Below are 18,386 nucleotides of genomic sequence, written 5' to 3'. Positions count from 1 at the left end.
GTAGTTAGCTATGTAACGTTAGCTTGCTAAAACTGTTCCTCGCTTCACACCGTCAGCACCACTGACGATACACCCAGAAAAACGGACAGCGAAGATATAGATGCCCTTCTTGAGGACATACTTGACGATGATTTCGATTCCCTTGCGCTAAACGTGAGTAAATAACCTTAGCTACATCGCCTTGCAATGTTGAATGCAGTTTTTTGTTGTTGTTGCTAACAGCATCTACTGTCCAGTAGTAGTAGCTAGCTAAAGTTAGCTGTTTGGATATCACACGGATGTATTAGCTAGCTATAATGAGATAAATATGAGGCTATGTTTGATTGTTTTTAGCCTGTTTCCAATGGAAAGGTTGCTTTCATTTTTGTCCTTCTGACTCCAATGCATTAGCTAACGTTACATTGCAAAAGGGCCGGCCCGTAGGTGGTGAATGTAGGAAACAACATCTCCACCCCGCTGATCCTCAACACTGGGGCCCCACAAGGGTGCGTTCTCAGCCCTCTCCTGTACTCCCTGTTCACCCATGACTGCGTGGCCATGCACGCCTCCAACTCAATCATCAAGTTTGCAGACGACACTACAGTGGTAGGCTTGATTACCAACAGCGACGAGACGGCCTACAGGGAGGAGGTGAGGGCCCTCGGAGTGTGGTGTCAGGAAAATCGGATAGTACAGATATTTCTGTACTAACAGTTTTCACCAATGTTCTCTTTATAATACTATGATAATGTTATATCAGTGGAGGCTGCTGAGGGGAGGACGGCTCATAATAATGTCTGGAATGGAATCAAACTATGTGTTTGATGCATTTGATACCATTCCACTGATTCTGCTTCCAGCCATTACCACGAGCTCCCAAATGTATTTTACCTTTATTTAACTACGCAAGTCAGTTAAGAACAAATTCTTATTTTCAGTGACGGCCTAGGAACAGTGGGTTAACTGTCAGTTCAGGGGCAGAACGACAGATTTGTACCTTGTCAGCTCGGGGATTTGAACTTGCAACCTTCCGGTTACTAGTCCAACACTTTAACCACTAGGAGGTGCCACCAATCTCCTGTGTTTTCTGTTTAAACAATAAGTAAGGATTGAGCCTTGGGGTACTCCCTCGGTGACAGGCAGTGGCTGAGACAAAAAAAAACAGATTGCATACCAGAGAGAATACTATAGACATCAAGAAAGCCAGTCAATTGATTATTGACAAGTTTTCCAACACTTTTGATAAACGGGGAAAAATAGAAATAGGCCTATAACAGTTAGGATCAGCTTGATCTCCCCCTTTGGCGATATACCACAATCCCCCGAGGTGCCTTATTGCTATTTTTATTTATTTATTATTTAACTAGGCAAATCAGTTAAGAACAAATTCGTATTTTCAATGAAGGCCTACACCTGCCAAACACGGATGACGCAGGGCCAATTGTGCGCTGCCCTCTGGGCCTATCAATCACTGCCGGTTGTGATGATACAGCCTGGAAAAAATGGTTACCAACGTAATTTGAGTTTTGCTAAAACATAATATCAGTCAGTGTCTGATATATTTGTAATTTTATGTTGGCTATTACCGGTTTCTGTCTTCAATAGCATCAGCAGTTGTCGTGGCCGAGTGGTTAAGGCGATGGACTAGAAATCCATTGGGATCTTCCCGCGCAGGTTCGAATCCTGCCGACAACGTGATATTTTTCTCCTGTGATTGGTAATGCCCAGGCGTTTACATTGTATCAGCCTTCCAGTATCAGCATTGTTATTTCATCAAGCATGTTAGCTAAATCACGTAGTTAGCTATGTAACGTTAGCTTGCTAAAACTGTTCCTCGCTTCACACCGTCAGCACCACTGACGATACACCCAGAAAAACGGACAGCGAAGATATAGATGCCCTTCTTGAGGACATACTTGACGATGATTTCGATTCCCTTGCGCTAAACGTGAGTAAATAACCTTAGCTACATCGCCTTGCAATGTTGAATGCAGTTTTTTGTTGTTGTTGCTAACAGCATCTACTGTCCAGTAGTAGTAGCTAGCTAAAGTTAGCTGTTTGGATATCACACGGATGTATTAGCTAGCTATAATGAGATAAATATGCGGCTATGTTTGATTGTTTTTAGCCTGTTTCCAATGGAAAGGTTGCTTTCATTTTTGTCCTTCTGACTCCAATGCATTAGCTAACGTTACATTGCAAAAGGGCCGGCCCGTAGGTGGTGAATGTAGGAAACAACATCTCCACCCCGCTGATCCTCAACACTGGGGCCCCACAAGGGTGCGTTCTCAGCCCTCTCCTGTACTCCCTGTTCACCCATGACTGCGTGGCCATGCACGCCTCCAACTCAATCATCAAGTTTGCAGACGACACTACAGTGGTAGGCTTGATTACCAACAGCGACGAGACGGCCTACAGGGAGGAGGTGAGGGCCCTCGGAGTGTGGTGTCAGGAAAATAACCTCACACTCAATGTCAACAAAACAAAGGAGATGATCGTGGACTTCAGGAAACAGCAGAGAGAGAAGCCCCCTATCCATATCGACGGGACAGTAGTGGAGAAGGTGGAAAGTTCCTCGGCGTACACATCACGGACAAACTGAAATGGTCCACCCACACAGACACACAGCGTGGTGAAGAAGGCGCAGCAGCGCCTTTTCAACCTCAGGAGGCTGAAGAAATTTGGCTTGTCACCAAAAACACTCACAAACTTTTACAACTGCACAATCGAGAGCATCCTGTCGGATAGTACAGATATTTCTGTACTAACAGTTTTCACCAATGTTCTCTTTATAATACTATGATAATGTTATATCAGTGGAGGCTGCTAAGGGGAGGACGGCTCATAATAATGTCTGGAATGGAATCAAACTATGTGTTTGATGCATTTGATACCATTCCACTGATTCCGCTTCCAGCCATTACCACGAGCTCCTCCTCCCAAATGTATTTTACCTTTATTTAACTACGCAAGTCAGTTAAGAACAAATTCTTATTTTCAGTGACGATCTAGGAACAGTGGGTTAACTGTCAGTTCAGGGGCAGAACGACAGATTTGTACCTTGTCAGCTCGGGGAACTTGCAACCTTCCGGTTACTAGTCCAACGCTTTAACCACTAGGAGGTGCCACCAATCTCCTGTGTTTTCTGTTTAAACAATAAGTAAGGATTGAGCCTCCCTTGTTGACAGGCAGTGGCTGAGACAAAAAAAACAGATTGCATACCAGAGAGAATACTATAGACATCAAGAAAGCCAGTCAATTGATTATTCGGAGTGTGGTGTGTGGTGTCAGGAAAATAACCTCACACTCAATGTCAACAAAACAAAGGAGATGATCGTGGACTTCAGGAAACAGCAGAGGGAGAAGCCCCCTATCCATATCGACGGGACAGTAGTGGAGAAGGTGGAAAGTTCCTCGGCGTACACATCACGGACAAACTGAAATGGTCCACCCACACAGACACACAGCGTGATGAAGAAGGCGCAGCAGCGCCTTTTCAACCTCAGGAGGCTGAAGAAATTTGGCTTGTCACCAAAAACACTCACAAACTTTTACAACTGCACAATCGAGAGCATCCTGTCGGATAGTACAGATATTTCTGTACTAACAGTTTTCACCAATGTTCTCTTTATAATACTATGATAATGTTATATCAGTGGAGGCTGCTGAGGGGAGGACGGCTCATAATAATGTCTGGAATGGAATCAAACTATGTGTTTGATGCATTTGATACCATTCCACTGATTCCACCATTACCACGAGCTCCTCCTCCCAAATGTATTTTACCTTTATTTAACTACGCAAGTCAGTTAAGAACAAATTCTTATTTTCAGTGACGGCCTAGGAACAGTGGGTTAACTGTCAGTTCAGGGGCAGAACGACAGATTTGTACCTTGTCAGCTCAGGGATTTGAACTTGCAACCTTCCGGTTACTAGTCCAACACTTTAACCACTAGGAGGTGCCACCAATCTCCTGTGTTTTCTGTTTAAACAATAAGTAAGGATTGAGCCTTGGGGTACTCCCTTGGTGACAGGCAGTGGCTGAGACAAAAAAAAACAGATTGCATACCAGAGAGAATACTATAGACATCAAGAAAGCCAGTCAATTGATTATTGACAAGTTTTCCAACACTTTTGATAAACGGGGAAAAATAGAAATAGGCCTATAACAGTTAGGATCAGCTTGATCTCCCCCTTTGGCGATATACCACAATCCCCCGAGGTGCCTTATTGCTATTTTTATTTATTTATTATTTAACTAGGCAAATCAGTTAAGAACAAATTCGTATTTTCAATGAAGGCCTACACCTGCCAAACACGGATGACGCAGGGCCAATTGTGCGCTGCCCTCTGGGCCTATCAATCACTGCCGGTTGTGATGATACAGCCTGGAAAAAATGGTTACCAACGTAATTTGAGTTTTGCTAAAACATAATATCAGTCAGATTTGTACCTTGTCAGCTCAGGGATTTGAACTTGCAACCTTCCGGTTACTAGTCCAACACTTTAACCACTAGGAGGTGCCACCAATCTCCTGTGTTTTCTGTTTAAACAATAAGTAAGGGTTGAGCCTTGGGGTACTCCCTTGGTGACAGGCAGTGGCTGAGACAAAAAAAAAACAGATTGCATACCAGAGAGAATACTATAGACATCAAGAAAGCCAGTCAATTGATTATTGACAAGTTTTCCAACACTTTTGATAAACGGGGAAAAATAGAAATAGGCCTATAACAGTTAGGATCAGCTTGATCTCCCCCTTTGGCGATATACCACAATCCCCCGAGGTGCCTTATTGCTATTTTTATTTATTTATTATTTAACTAGGCAAATCAGTTAAGAACAAATTCGTATTTTCAATGAAGGCCTACACCTGCCAAACACGGATGACGCAGGGCCAATTGTGCGCTGCCCTCTGGGCCTATCAATCACTGCCGGTTGTGATGATACAGCCTGGAAAAAATGGTTACCAACGTAATTTGAGTTTTGCTAAAACATAATATCAGTCAGTGTCTGATATATTTGTAATTTTATGTTGGCTATTACCGGTTTCTGTCTTCAATAGCATCAGCAGTTGTCGTGGCCGAGTGGTTAAGGCGATGGACTAGAAATCCATTGGGATCTTCTCGCACAGGTTCGAATCCTGCCGACAACGTGATATTTTTCTCCTGTGATTGGTAATGCCCAGGCGTTTACATTGTATCAGCCTTCCTAAAATGCATTGTTATTTCATCAAGCATGTTAGCTAAATCACGTAGTTAGCTATGTAACGTTAGCTTGCTAAAACTGTTCCTCGCTTCACACCGTCAGCACCACTGACGATACACCCAGAAAAACGGACAGCGAAGATATAGATAGATGCCCTTCTTGAGGACATACTTGACGATGATTTCGATTCCCTTGCGCTAAACGTGAGTAAATAACCTTAGCTACATCGCCTTGCAATGTTGAATGCAGTTTTTTGTTGTTGTTGCTAACAGCATCTACTGTCCAGTAGTAGTAGCTAGCTAAAGTTAGCTGTTTGGATATCACACGGATGTATTAGCTAGCTATAATGAGATAAATATGAGGCTATGTTTGATTGTTTTTAGCCTGTTTCCAATGGAAAGGTTGCTTTCATTTTTGTCCTTCTGACTCCAATGCATTAGCTAACGTTACATTGCAAAAGGGCCGGCCCGTAGGTGGTGAATGTAGGAAACAACATCTCCACCCCGCTGATCCTCAACACTGGGGCCCCACAAGGGTGCGTTCTCAGCCCTCTCCTGTACTCCCTGTTCACCCATGACTGCGTGGCCATGCACGCCTCCAACTCAATCATCAAGTTTGCAGACGACACTACAGCGGTAGGCTTGATTACCAACAGCGACGAGACGGCCTACAGGGAGGAGGTGAGGGCCCTCGGAGTGTGGTGTCAGGAAAATAACCTCACACTCAATGTCAACAAAACAAAGGAGATGATCGTGGACTTCAGGAAACAGCAGAGGGAGAAGCCCCCTATCCATATCGACGGGACAGTAGTGGAGAAGGTGGAAAGTTCCTCGGCGTACACATCACGGACAAACTGAAATGGTCCACCCACACAGACACACAGCGTGGTGAAGAAGGCGCAGCAGCGCCTTTTCAACCTCAGGAGGCTGAAGAAATTTGGCTAGTCACCAAAAACACTCACAAACTTTTACAACTGCACAATCGAGAGCATCCTGTCGGATAGTACAGATATTTCTGTACTAACAGTTTTCACCAATGTTCTCTTTATAATACTATGATAATGTTATATCAGTGGAGGCTGCTGAGGGGAGGACGGTTCATAATAATGTCTGGAATTAAATCAAACTATGTGTTTGATGCATTTGATACCATTCCACTGATTCCGCTTCCAGCCATTACCACGAGCTCCTCCTCCCAAATGTATTTTACCTTTATTTAACTACGCAAGTCAGTTAAGAACAAATTCTTATTTTCAGTGACGGCCTAGGAACAGTGGGTTAACTGTCAGTTCAGGGGCAGAACGAAAGATTTGTACCTTGTCAGTTCGGGGATTTGAACTTGCAACCTTCCGGTTACTAGTCCAACGCTTTAACCACTAGGAGGTGCCACCAATCTCCTGTGTTTTCTGTTTAAACAATAAGTAAGGGTTGAGCCTTGGGGTACTCCCTTGGTGACAGGCAGTGGCTGAGACAAAAAAAAACAGATTGCATACCAGAGAGAATACTATAGACATCAAGAAAGGTAGTCAATTGATTATTGACAAGTTTTCCAACACTTTTGATAAACGGGGAAAAATAGAAATAGGCCTATAACAGTTAGGATCAGCTTGATCTCCCCCTTTGGCGATATACCACAATCCCCCGAGGTGCCTTATTGCTATTTTTATTTATTTATTATTTAACTAGGCAAATCAGTTAAGAACAAATTCGTATTTTCAATGAAGGCCTACACCTGCCAAACACGGATGACGCAGGGCCAATTGTGCGCTGCCCTCTGGGCCTATCAATCACTGCCGGTTGTGATGATACAGCCTGGAAAAAATGGTTACCAACGTAATTTGAGTTTTGCTAAAACATAATATCAGTCAGTGTCTGATATATTTGTAATTTTATGTTGGCTATTACCGGTTTCTGTCTTCAATAGCATCAGCAGTTGTCGTGGCCGAGTGGTTAAGGCGATGGACTAGAAATCCATTGGGATCTTCCCGCGCAGGTTCGAATCCTGCCGACAACGTGATATTTTTCTCCTGTGATTGGTAATGCCCAGGCGTTTACATTGTATCAGCCTTCCTAAAATGCATTGTTATTTCATCAAGCATGTTAGCTAAATCACGTAGTTAGCTATGTAACGTTAGCTTGCTAAAACTGTTCCTCGCTTCACACCGTCAGCACCACTGACGATACACCCAGAAAAACGGACAGCGAAGATATAGATGCCCTTCTTGAGGACATACTTGACGATGATTCCGATTCCCTTGCGCTAAACGTGAGTAAATAACCTTAGCTACATCGCCTTGCAATGTTGAATGCAGTTTTTTGTTGTTGTTGCTAACAGCATCTACTGTCCAGTAGTAGTAGCTAGCTAAAGTTAGCTGTTTGGATATCACACGGATGTATTAGCTAGCTATAATGAGATAAATATGAGGCTATGTTTGATTGTTTTTAGCCTGTTTCCAATGGAAAGGTTGCTTTCATTTTTGTCCTTCTGACTCCAATGCATTAGCTAACGTTACATTGCAAAAGGGCCGGCCCGTAGGTGGTGAATGTAGGAAACAACATCTCCACCCCGCTGATCCTCAACACTGGGGCCCCACAAGGGTGCGTTCTCAGCCCTCTCCTGTACTCCCTGTTCACCCATGACTGCGTGGCCATGCACGCCTCCAACTCAATCATCAAGTTTGCAGACGACACTACAGTGGTAGGCTTGATTACCAACAGCGACGAGACGGCCTACAGGGAGGAGGTGAGGGCCCTCGGAGTGTGGTGTCAGGAAAATAACCTCACACTCAATGTCAACAAAACAAAGGAGATGATCGTGGACTTCAGGAAACAGCAGAGGGAGAAGCCCCCTATCCATATCGACGGGACAGTAGTGGAGAAGGTGGAAAGTTCCTCGGCGTACACATCACGGACAAACTGAAATGGTCCACCCACACAGACACACAGCGTGGTGAAGAAGGCGCAGCAGCGCCTTTTCAACCTCAGGAGGCTGAAGAAATTTGGCTTGTCACCAAAAACACTCACAAACTTTTACAACTGCACAATCGAGAGAATCCTGTCGGATAGTACAGATATTTCTGTACTAACAGTTTTCACCAATGTTCTCTTTATAATACTATGATAATGTTATATCAGTGGAGGCTGCTGAGGGGAGGACGGCTCATAATAATGTCTGGAATGGAATCAAACTATGTGTTTGATGCATTTGATACCATTCCACTGATTCCGCTTCCAGCCATTACCACGAGCTCCTCCTCCCAAATGTATTTTACCTTTATTTAACTACGCAAGTCAGTTAAGAACAAATTCTTATTTTCAGTGACGGCCTAGGAACAGTGGGTTAACTGTCAGTTCAGGGGCAGAACGAAAGATTTGTACCTTGTCAGTTCAGGGATTTGAACTTGCAACCTTCCGGTTACTAGTCCAACGCTTTAACCACTAGGAGGTGCCACCAATCTCCTGTGTTTTCTGTTTAAACAATAAGTAAGGGTTGAGCCTTGGGGTACTCCCTTGGTGACAGGCAGTGGCTGAGACAAAAAACAAACAGATTGCATACCAGAGAGAATACTATAGACATCAAGAAAGCCAGTCAATTGATTATTGACAAGTTTTCCAACACTTTTGATAAACGGGGAAAAATAGAAATAGGCCTATAACAGTTAGGATCAGCTTGATCTCCCCCTTTGGCGATATACCACAATCCCCCGAGGTGCCTTATTGCTATTTTTATTTATTTATTATTTAACTAGGCAAATCAGTTAAGAACAAATTCGTATTTTCAATGAAGGCCTACACCTGCCAAACACGGATGACGCAGGGCCAATTGTGCGCTGCCCTCTGGGCCTATCAATCACTGCCGGTTGTGATGATACAGCCTGGAAAAAATGGTTACCAACGTAATTTGAGTTTTGCTACAACATAATATCAGTCAGTGTCTGATATATTTGTAATTTTATGTTGGCTATTACCGGTTTCTGTCTTCAATAGCATCAGCAGTTGTCGTGGCCGAGTGGTTAAGGCGATGGACTAGAAATCCATTGGGATCTTCCCGCGCAGGTTCGAATCCTGCCGGCAACGTGATATTTTTCTCCTGTGATTGGTAATGCCCAGGCGTTTACATTGTATCAGCCTTCCTAAAATGCATTGTCAAGCATGTTAGCTAAATCACGTAGTTAGCTATGTAACGTTAGCTTGCTAAAACTGTTCCTCGCTTCACACCGTCAGCACCACTGACGATACACCCAGAAAAACGGACAGCGAAGATATAGATGCCCTTCTTGAGGACACACTTGACGATGATTTCGATTCCCTTGCGCTAAACGTGAGTAAATAACCTTAGCTACATCGCCTTGCAATGTTGAATGCAGTTTTTTGTTGTTGTTGCTAACAGCATCTACTGTCCAGTAGTAGTAGCTAGCTAAAGTTAGCTGTTTGGATATCACACGGATGTATTAGCTAGCTATAATGATATAAATATGAGGCTATGTTTGATTGTTTTTAGCCTGTTTCCAATGGAAAGGTTGCTTTCATTTTTGTCCTTCTGACTCCAATGCATTAGCTAACGTTACATTGCAAAAGGGCCGGCCCGTAGGTGGTGAATGTAGGAAACAACATCTCCACCCCGCTGATCCTCAACACTGGGGCCCCACAAGGGTGCGTTCTCAGCCCTCTCCTGTACTCCCTGTTCACCCATGACTGCGTGGCCATGCACGCCTCCAACTCAATCATCAAGTTTGCAGACGACACTACAGCGGTAGGCTTGATTACCAACAGCGACGAGACGGCCTACAGGGAGGAGGTGAGGGCCCTCGGAGTGTGGTGTCAGGAAAATAACCTCACACTCAATGTCAACAAAACAAAGGAGATGATCGTGGACTTCAGGAAACAGCAGAGGGAGAAGCCCCCTATCCATATCGACGGGACAGTAGTGGAGAAGGTGGAAAGTTCCTCGGCGTACACATCACGGACAAACTGAAATGGTCCACCCACACAGACACACAGCGTGGTGAAGAAGGCGCAGCAGCGCCTTTTCAACCTCAGGAGGCTGAAGAAATTTGGCTAGTCACCAAAAACACTCACAAACTTTTACAACTGCACAATCGAGAGCATCCTGTCGGATAGTACAGATATTTCTGTACTAACAGTTTTCACCAATGTTCTCTTTATAATACTATGATAATGTTATATCAGTGGAGGCTGCTGAGGGGAGGACGGTTCATAATAATGTCTGGAATTAAATCAAACTATGTGTTTGATGCATTTGATACCATTCCACTGATTCCGCTTCCAGCCATTACCACGAGCTCCTCCTCCCAAATGTATTTTACCTTTATTTAACTACGCAAGTCAGTTAAGAACAAATTCTTATTTTCAGTGACGGCCTAGGAACAGTGGGTTAACTGTCAGTTCAGGGGCAGAACGAAAGATTTGTACCTTGTCAGTTCGGGGATTTGAACTTGCAACCTTCCGGTTACTAGTCCAACGCTTTAACCACTAGGAGGTGCCACCAATCTCCTGTGTTTTCTGTTTAAACAATAAGTAAGGGTTGAGCCTTGGGGTACTCCCTTGGTGACAGGCAGTGGCTGAGACAAAAAAAAACAGATTGCATACCAGAGAGAATACTATAGACATCAAGAAAGGTAGTCAATTGATTATTGACAAGTTTTCCAACACTTTTGATAAACGGGGAAAAATAGAAATAGGCCTATAACAGTTAGGATCAGCTTGATCTCCCCCTTTGGCGATATACCACAATCCCCCGAGGTGCCTTATTGCTATTTTTATTTATTTATTATTTAACTAGGCAAATCAGTTAAGAACAAATTCGTATTTTCAATGAAGGCCTACACCTGCCAAACACGGATGACGCAGGGCCAATTGTGCGCTGCCCTCTGGGCCTATCAATCACTGCCGGTTGTGATGATACAGCCTGGAAAAAATGGTTACCAACGTAATTTGAGTTTTGCTAAAACATAATATCAGTCAGTGTCTGATATATTTGTAATTTTATGTTGGCTATTACCGGTTTCTGTCTTCAATAGCATCAGCAGTTGTCGTGGCCGAGTGGTTAAGGCGATGGACTAGAAATCCATTGGGATCTTCCCGCGCAGGTTCGAATCCTGCCGACAACGTGATATTTTTCTCCTGTGATTGGTAATGCCCAGGCGTTTACATTGTATCAGCCTTCCTAAAATGCATTGTTATTTCATCAAGCATGTTAGCTAAATCACGTAGTTAGCTATGTAACGTTAGCTTGCTAAAACTGTTCCTCGCTTCACACCGTCAGCACCACTGACGATACACCCAGAAAAACGGACAGCGAAGATATAGATGCCCTTCTTGAGGACATACTTGACGATGATTCCGATTCCCTTGCGCTAAACGTGAGTAAATAACCTTAGCTACATCGCCTTGCAATGTTGAATGCAGTTTTTTGTTGTTGTTGCTAACAGCATCTACTGTCCAGTAGTAGTAGCTAGCTAAAGTTAGCTGTTTGGATATCACACGGATGTATTAGCTAGCTATAATGAGATAAATATGAGGCTATGTTTGATTGTTTTTAGCCTGTTTCCAATGGAAAGGTTGCTTTCATTTTTGTCCTTCTGACTCCAATGCATTAGCTAACGTTACATTGCAAAAGGGCCGGCCCGTAGGTGGTGAATGTAGGAAACAACATCTCCACCCCGCTGATCCTCAACACTGGGGCCCCACAAGGGTGCGTTCTCAGCCCTCTCCTGTACTCCCTGTTCACCCATGACTGCGTGGCCATGCACGCCTCCAACTCAATCATCAAGTTTGCAGACGACACTACAGCGGTAGGCTTGATTACCAACAGCGACGAGACGGCCTACAGGGAGGAGGTGAGGGCCCTCGGAGTGTGGTGTCAGGAAAAACACCTCACACTCAATGTCAACAAAACAAAGGAGATGATCGTGGACTTCAGGAAACAGCAGAGGGAGAAGCCCCCTATCCATATCGACGGGACAGTAGTGGAGAAGGTGGAAAGTTCCTCGGCGTACACATCACGGACAAACTGAAATGGTCCACCCACACAGACACACAGCGTGGTGAAGAAGGCGCAGCAGCGCCTTTTCAACCTCAGGAGGCTGAAGAAATTTGGCTTGTCACCAAAAACACTCACAAACTTTTACAACTGCACAATCGAGAGAATCCTGTCGGATAGTACAGATATTTCTGTACTAACAGTTTTCACCAATGTTCTCTTTATAATACTATGATAATGTTATATCAGTGGAGGCTGCTGAGGGGAGGACGGCTCATAATAATGTCTGGAATGGAATCAAACTATGTGTTTGATGCATTTGATACCATTCCACTGATTCCGCTTCCAGCCATTACCACGAGCTCCTCCTCCCAAATGTATTTTACCTTTATTTAACTACGCAAGTCAGTTAAGAACAAATTCTTATTTTCAGTGACAGCCTAGGAACAGTGGGTTAACTGTCAGTTCAGGGGCAGAACGAAAGATTTGTACCTTGTCAGTTCGGGGATTTGAACTTGCAACCTTCCGGTTACTAGTCCAACGCTTTAACCACTAGGAGGTGCCACCAATCTCCTGTGTTTTCTGTTTAAACAATAAGTAAGGGTTGAGCCTTGGGGTACTCCCTTGGTGACAGGCAGTGGCTGAGACAAAAAACAAACAGATTGCATACCAGAGAGAATACTATAGACATCAAGAAAGCCAGTCAATTGATTATTGACAAGTTTTCCAACACTTTTGATAAACGGGGAAAAATAGAAATAGGCCTATAACAGTTAGGATCAGCTTGATCTCCCCCTTTGGCGATATACCACAATCCCCCGAGGTGCCTTATTGCTATTTTTATTTATTTATTATTTAACTAGGCAAATCAGTTAAGAACAAATTCGTATTTTCAATGAAGGCCTACACCTGCCAAACACGGATGACGCAGGGCCAATTGTGCGCTGCCCTCTGGGCCTATCAATCACTGCCGGTTGTGATGATACAGCCTGGAAAAAATGGTTACCAACGTAATTTGAGTTTTGCTAAAACATAATATCAGTCAGTGTCTGATATATTTGTAATTTTATGTTGGCTATTACCGGTTTCTGTCTTCAATAGCATCAGCAGTTGTCGTGGCCGAGTGGTTAAGGCGATGGACTAGAAATCCATTGGGATCTTCCCGCGCAGGTTCGAATCCTGCCGGCAACGTGATATTTTTCTCCTGTGATTGGTAATGCCCAGGCGTTTACATTGTATCAGCCTTCCTAAAATGCATTGTCAAGCATGTTAGCTAAATCACGTAGTTAGCTATGTAACGTTAGCTTGCTAAAACTGTTCCTCGCTTCACACCGTCAGCACCACTGACGATACACCCAGAAAAACGGACAGCGAAGATATAGATGCCCTTCTTGAGGACACACTTGACGATGATTTCGATTCCCTTGCGCTAAACGTGAGTAAATAACCTTAGCTACATCGCCTTGCAATGTTGAATGCAGTTTTTTGTTGTTGTTGCTAACAGCATCTACTGTCCAGTAGTAGTAGCTAGCTAAAGTTAGCTGTTTGGATATCACACGGATGTATTAGCTAGCTATAATGATATAAATATGAGGCTATGTTTGATTGTTTTTAGCCTGTTTCCAATGGAAAGGTTGCTTTCATTTTTGTCCTTCTGACTCCAATGCATTAGCTAACGTTACATTGCAAAAGGGCCGGCCCGTAGGTGGTGAATGTAGGAAACAACATCTCCACCCCGCTGATCCTCAACACTGGGGCCCCACAAGGGTGCGTTCTCAGCCCTCTCCTGTACTCCCTGTTCACCCATGACTGCGTGGCCATGCACGCCTCCAACTCAATCATCAAGTTTGCAGACGACACTACAGCGGTAGGCTTGATTACCAACAGCGACGAGACGGCCTACAGGGAGGAGGTGAGGGCCCTCGGAGTGTGGTGTCAGGAAAATAACCTCACACTCAATGTCAACAAAACAAAGGAGATGATCGTGGACTTCAGGAAACAGCAGAGGGAGAAGCCCCCTATCCATATCGACGGGACAGTAGTGGAGAAGGTGGAAAGTTCCTCGGCGTACACATCACGGACAAACTGAAATGGTCCACCCACACAGACACACAGCGTGGTGAAGAAGGCGCAGCAGCGCCTTTTCAACCTCAGGAGGCTGAAGAAATTTGGCTAGTCACCAAAAACACTCACAAACTTTTACAACTGCACAATCGAGAGCATCCTGTCGGATAGTACAGATATTTCTGTACTAACAGTTTTCACCAATGTTCTCTTTATAATACTATGATAATGTTATATCAGTGGAGGCTGCTGAGGGGAGGACGGTTCATAATAATGTCTGGAATTAAATCAAACTATGTGTTTGATGCATTTGATACCATTCCACTGATTCCGCTTCCAGCCATTACCACGAGCTCCTCCTCCCAAATGTATTTTACCTTTATTTAACTACGCAAGTCAGTTAAGAACAAATTCTTATTTTCAGTGACGGCCTAGGAACAGTGGGTTAACTGTCAGTTCAGGGGCAGAACGAAAGATTTGTACCTTGTCAGTTCGGGGATTTGAACTTGCAACCTTCCGGTTACTAGTCCAACGCTTTAACCACTAGGAGGTGCCACCAATCTCCTGTGTTTTCTGTTTAAACAATAAGTAAGGGTTGAGCCTTGGGGTACTCCCTTGGTGACAGGCAGTGGCTGAGACAAAAAAAAACAGATTGCATACCAGAGAGAATACTATAGACATCAAGAAAGGTAGTCAATTGATTATTGACAAGTTTTCCAACACTTTTGATAAACGGGGAAAAATAGAAATAGGCCTATAACAGTTAGGATCAGCTTGATCTCCCCCTTTGGCGATATACCACAATCCCCCGAGGTGCCTTATTGCTATTTTTATTTATTTATTATTTAACTAGGCAAATCAGTTAAGAACAAATTCGTATTTTCAATGAAGGCCTACACCTGCCAAACACGGATGACGCAGGGCCAATTGTGCGCTGCCCTCTGGGCCTATCAATCACTGCCGGTTGTGATGATACAGCCTGGAAAAAATGGTTACCAACGTAATTTGAGTTTTGCTAAAACATAATATCAGTCAGTGTCTGATATATTTGTAATTTTATGTTGGCTATTACCGGTTTCTGTCTTCAATAGCATCAGCAGTTGTCGTGGCCGAGTGGTTAAGGCGATGGACTAGAAATCCATTGGGATCTTCCCGCGCAGGTTCGAATCCTGCCGACAACGTGATATTTTTCTCCTGTGATTGGTAATGCCCAGGCGTTTACATTGTATCAGCCTTCCTAAAATGCATTGTTATTTCATCAAGCATGTTAGCTAAATCACGTAGTTAGCTATGTAACGTTAGCTTGCTAAAACTGTTCCTCGCTTCACACCGTCAGCACCACTGACGATACACCCAGAAAAACGGACAGCGAAGATATAGATGCCCTTCTTGAGGACATACTTGACGATGATTCCGATTCCCTTGCGCTAAACGTGAGTAAATAACCTTAGCTACATCGCCTTGCAATGTTGAATGCAGTTTTTTGTTGTTGTTGCTAACAGCATCTACTGTCCAGTAGTAGTAGCTAGCTAAAGTTAGCTGTTTGGATATCACACGGATGTATTAGCTAGCTATAATGAGATAAATATGAGGCTATGTTTGATTGTTTTTAGCCTGTTTCCAATGGAAAGGTTGCTTTCATTTTTGTCCTTCTGACTCCAATGCATTAGCTAACGTTACATTGCAAAAGGGCCGGCCCGTAGGTGGTGAATGTAGGAAACAACATCTCCACCCCGCTGATCCTCAACACTGGGGCCCCACAAGGGTGCGTTCTCAGCCCTCTCCTGTACTCCCTGTTCACCCATGACTGCGTGGCCATGCACGCCTCCAACTCAATCATCAAGTTTGCAGACGACACTACAGTGGTAGGCTTGATTACCAACAGCGACGAGACGGCCTACAGGGAGGAGGTGAGGGCCCTCGGAGTGTGGTGTCAGGAAAATAACCTCACACTCAATGTCAACAAAACAAAGGAGATGATCGTGGACTTCAGGAAACAGCAGAGGGAGAAGCCCCCTATCCATATCGACGGGACAGTAGTGGAGAAGGTGGAAAGTTCCTCGGCGTACACATCACGGACAAACTGAAATGGTCCACCCACACAGACACACAGCGTGGTGAAGAAGGCGCAGCAGCGCCTTTTCAACTTCAGGAGGCTGAAGAAATTTGGCTTGTCACCAAAAACACTCACAAACTTTTACAACTGCACAATCGAGAGCATCCTGTCGGATAGTACAGATATTTCTGTACTAACAGTTTTCACCAATGTTCTCTTTATAATACTATGATAATGTTATATCAGTGGAGGCTGCTGAGGGGAGGACGGCTCATAATAATGTCTGGAATGGAATCAAACTATGTGTTTGATGCATTTGATACCATTCCACTGATTCCGCTTCCAGCCATTACCACGAGCTCCTCCTCCCAAATGTATTTTACCTTTATTTAACTACGCAAGTCAGTTAAGAACAAATTCTTATTTTCAGTGACGGCCTAGGAACAGTGGGTTAACTGTCAGTTCAGGGGCAGAACGAAAGATTTGTACCTTGTCAGTTCGGGGATTTGAACTTGCAACCTTCCGGTTACTAGTCCAACGCTTTAACCACTAGGAGGTGCCACCAATCTCCTGTGTTTTCTGTTTAAACAATAAGTAAGGGTTGAGCCTTGGGGTACTCCCTTGGTGACAGGCAGTGGCTGAGACAAAAAACAAACAGATTGCATACCAGAGAGAATACTATAGACATCAAGAAAGCCAGTCAATTGATTATTGACAAGTTTTCCAACACTTTTGATAAACGGGGAAAAATAGAAATAGGCCTATAACAGTTAGGATCAGCTTGATCTCCCCCTTTGGCGATATACCACAATCCCCCGAGGTGCCTTATTGCTATTTTTATTTATTTATTATTTAACTAGGCAAATCAGTTAAGAACAAATTCGTATTTTCAATGAAGGCCTACACCTGCCAAACACGGATGACGCAGGGCCAATTGTGCGCTGCCCTCTGGGCCTATCAATCACTGCCGGTTGTGATGATACAGCCTGGAAAAAATGGTTACCAACGTAATTTGAGTTTTGCTAAAACATAATATCAGTCAGTGTCTGATATATTTGTAATTTTATGTTGGCTATTACCGGTTTCTGTCTTCAATAGCATCAGCAGTTGTCGTGGCCGAGTGGTTAAGGCGATGGACTAGAAATCCATTGGGATCTTCCCGCGCAGGTTCGAATCCTGCCGACAACGTGATATTTTTCTCCTGTGATTGGTAATGCCCAGGCATTTACATTGTATCAGCCTTCCTAAAATGCATTGTTATTTCATCAAGCATGTTAGCTAAATCACGTAGTTAGCTATGTAACGTTAGCTTGCTAAAACTGTTCCTCGCTTCACACCGTCAGCACCACTGACGATACACCCAGAAAAACGGACAGCGAAGATATAGATAGATGCCCTTCTTGAGGACATACTTGACGATGATTTCGATTCCCTTGCGCTAAACGTGAGTAAATAACCTTAGCTACATCGCCTTGCAATGTTGAATGCAGTTTTTTGTTGTTGTTGCTAACAGCATCTACTGTCCAGTAGTAGTAGCTAGCTAAAGTTAGCTGTTTGGATATCACACGGATGTATTAGCTAGCTATAATGAGATAAATATGAGGCTATGTTTGATTGTTTTTAGCCTGTTTCCAATGGAAAGGTTGCTTTCATTTTTGTCCTTCTGACTCCAATGCATTAGCTAACGTTACATTGCAAAAGGGCCGGCCCGTAGGTGGTGAATGTAGGAAACAACATCTCCACCCCGCTGATCCTCAACACTGGGGCCCCACAAGGGTGCGTTCTCAGCCCTCTCCTGTACTCCCTGTTCACCCATGACTGCGTGGCCATGCACGCCTCCAACTCAATCATCAAGTTTGCAGACGACACTACAGTGGTAGGCTTGATTACCAACAGCGACGAGACGGCCTACAGGGAGGAGGTGAGGGCCCTCGGAGTGTGGTGTCAGGAAAATAACCTCACACTCAATGTCAACAAAACAAAGGAGATGATCGTGGACTTCAGGAAACAGCAGAGGGAGAAGCCCCCTATCCATATCGACGGGACAGTAGTGGAGAAGGTGGAAAGTTCCTCGGCGTAC

General features: G+C 44.0%; 7 non-coding genes across 7 annotated transcripts; all 7 read left to right on the top strand.

The window, feature by feature from the left end:
- The first annotated feature begins 1,592 nt into the window (after nt 1-1,592).
- On the top strand, nt 1,593-1,674 carry trnas-aga (transfer RNA serine (anticodon AGA)). The gene has a single exon. It is a non-coding gene; the product is annotated as a tRNA-Ser (tRNA).
- A 5,441-nt stretch (nt 1,675-7,115) lies between these two features.
- trnas-aga (transfer RNA serine (anticodon AGA)) lies at nt 7,116-7,197 on the top strand. Its single transcript has one exon. It is a non-coding gene; the product is annotated as a tRNA-Ser (tRNA).
- A 1,981-nt stretch (nt 7,198-9,178) lies between these two features.
- Nucleotides 9,179-9,260, top strand: trnas-aga (transfer RNA serine (anticodon AGA)). Its single transcript has one exon. It is a non-coding gene; the product is annotated as a tRNA-Ser (tRNA).
- Nucleotides 9,261-11,232: 1,972 nt separating this feature from the next.
- trnas-aga (transfer RNA serine (anticodon AGA)) lies at nt 11,233-11,314 on the top strand. The gene has a single exon. It is a non-coding gene; the product is annotated as a tRNA-Ser (tRNA).
- Nucleotides 11,315-13,295: 1,981 nt separating this feature from the next.
- On the top strand, nt 13,296-13,377 carry trnas-aga (transfer RNA serine (anticodon AGA)). Its single transcript has one exon. It is a non-coding gene; the product is annotated as a tRNA-Ser (tRNA).
- Nucleotides 13,378-15,349: 1,972 nt separating this feature from the next.
- On the top strand, nt 15,350-15,431 carry trnas-aga (transfer RNA serine (anticodon AGA)). Its single transcript has one exon. It is a non-coding gene; the product is annotated as a tRNA-Ser (tRNA).
- Nucleotides 15,432-17,412: 1,981 nt separating this feature from the next.
- Nucleotides 17,413-17,494, top strand: trnas-aga (transfer RNA serine (anticodon AGA)). Its single transcript has one exon. It is a non-coding gene; the product is annotated as a tRNA-Ser (tRNA).
- The last annotated feature ends 892 nt before the right edge of the window (nt 17,495-18,386 follow it).

Source organism: Oncorhynchus mykiss, chromosome 2, assembly GCF_057628025.1.
Source record: "Oncorhynchus mykiss isolate SJ-2025 chromosome 2, ASM5762802v1, whole genome shotgun sequence".
NCBI classification, from domain to species: Eukaryota; Metazoa; Chordata; class Actinopteri; order Salmoniformes; family Salmonidae; genus Oncorhynchus; species Oncorhynchus mykiss.
The sequence above is the reverse complement of the archived record's forward strand: the minus strand, read 5'-3'. Positions and strand labels throughout refer to the sequence as shown.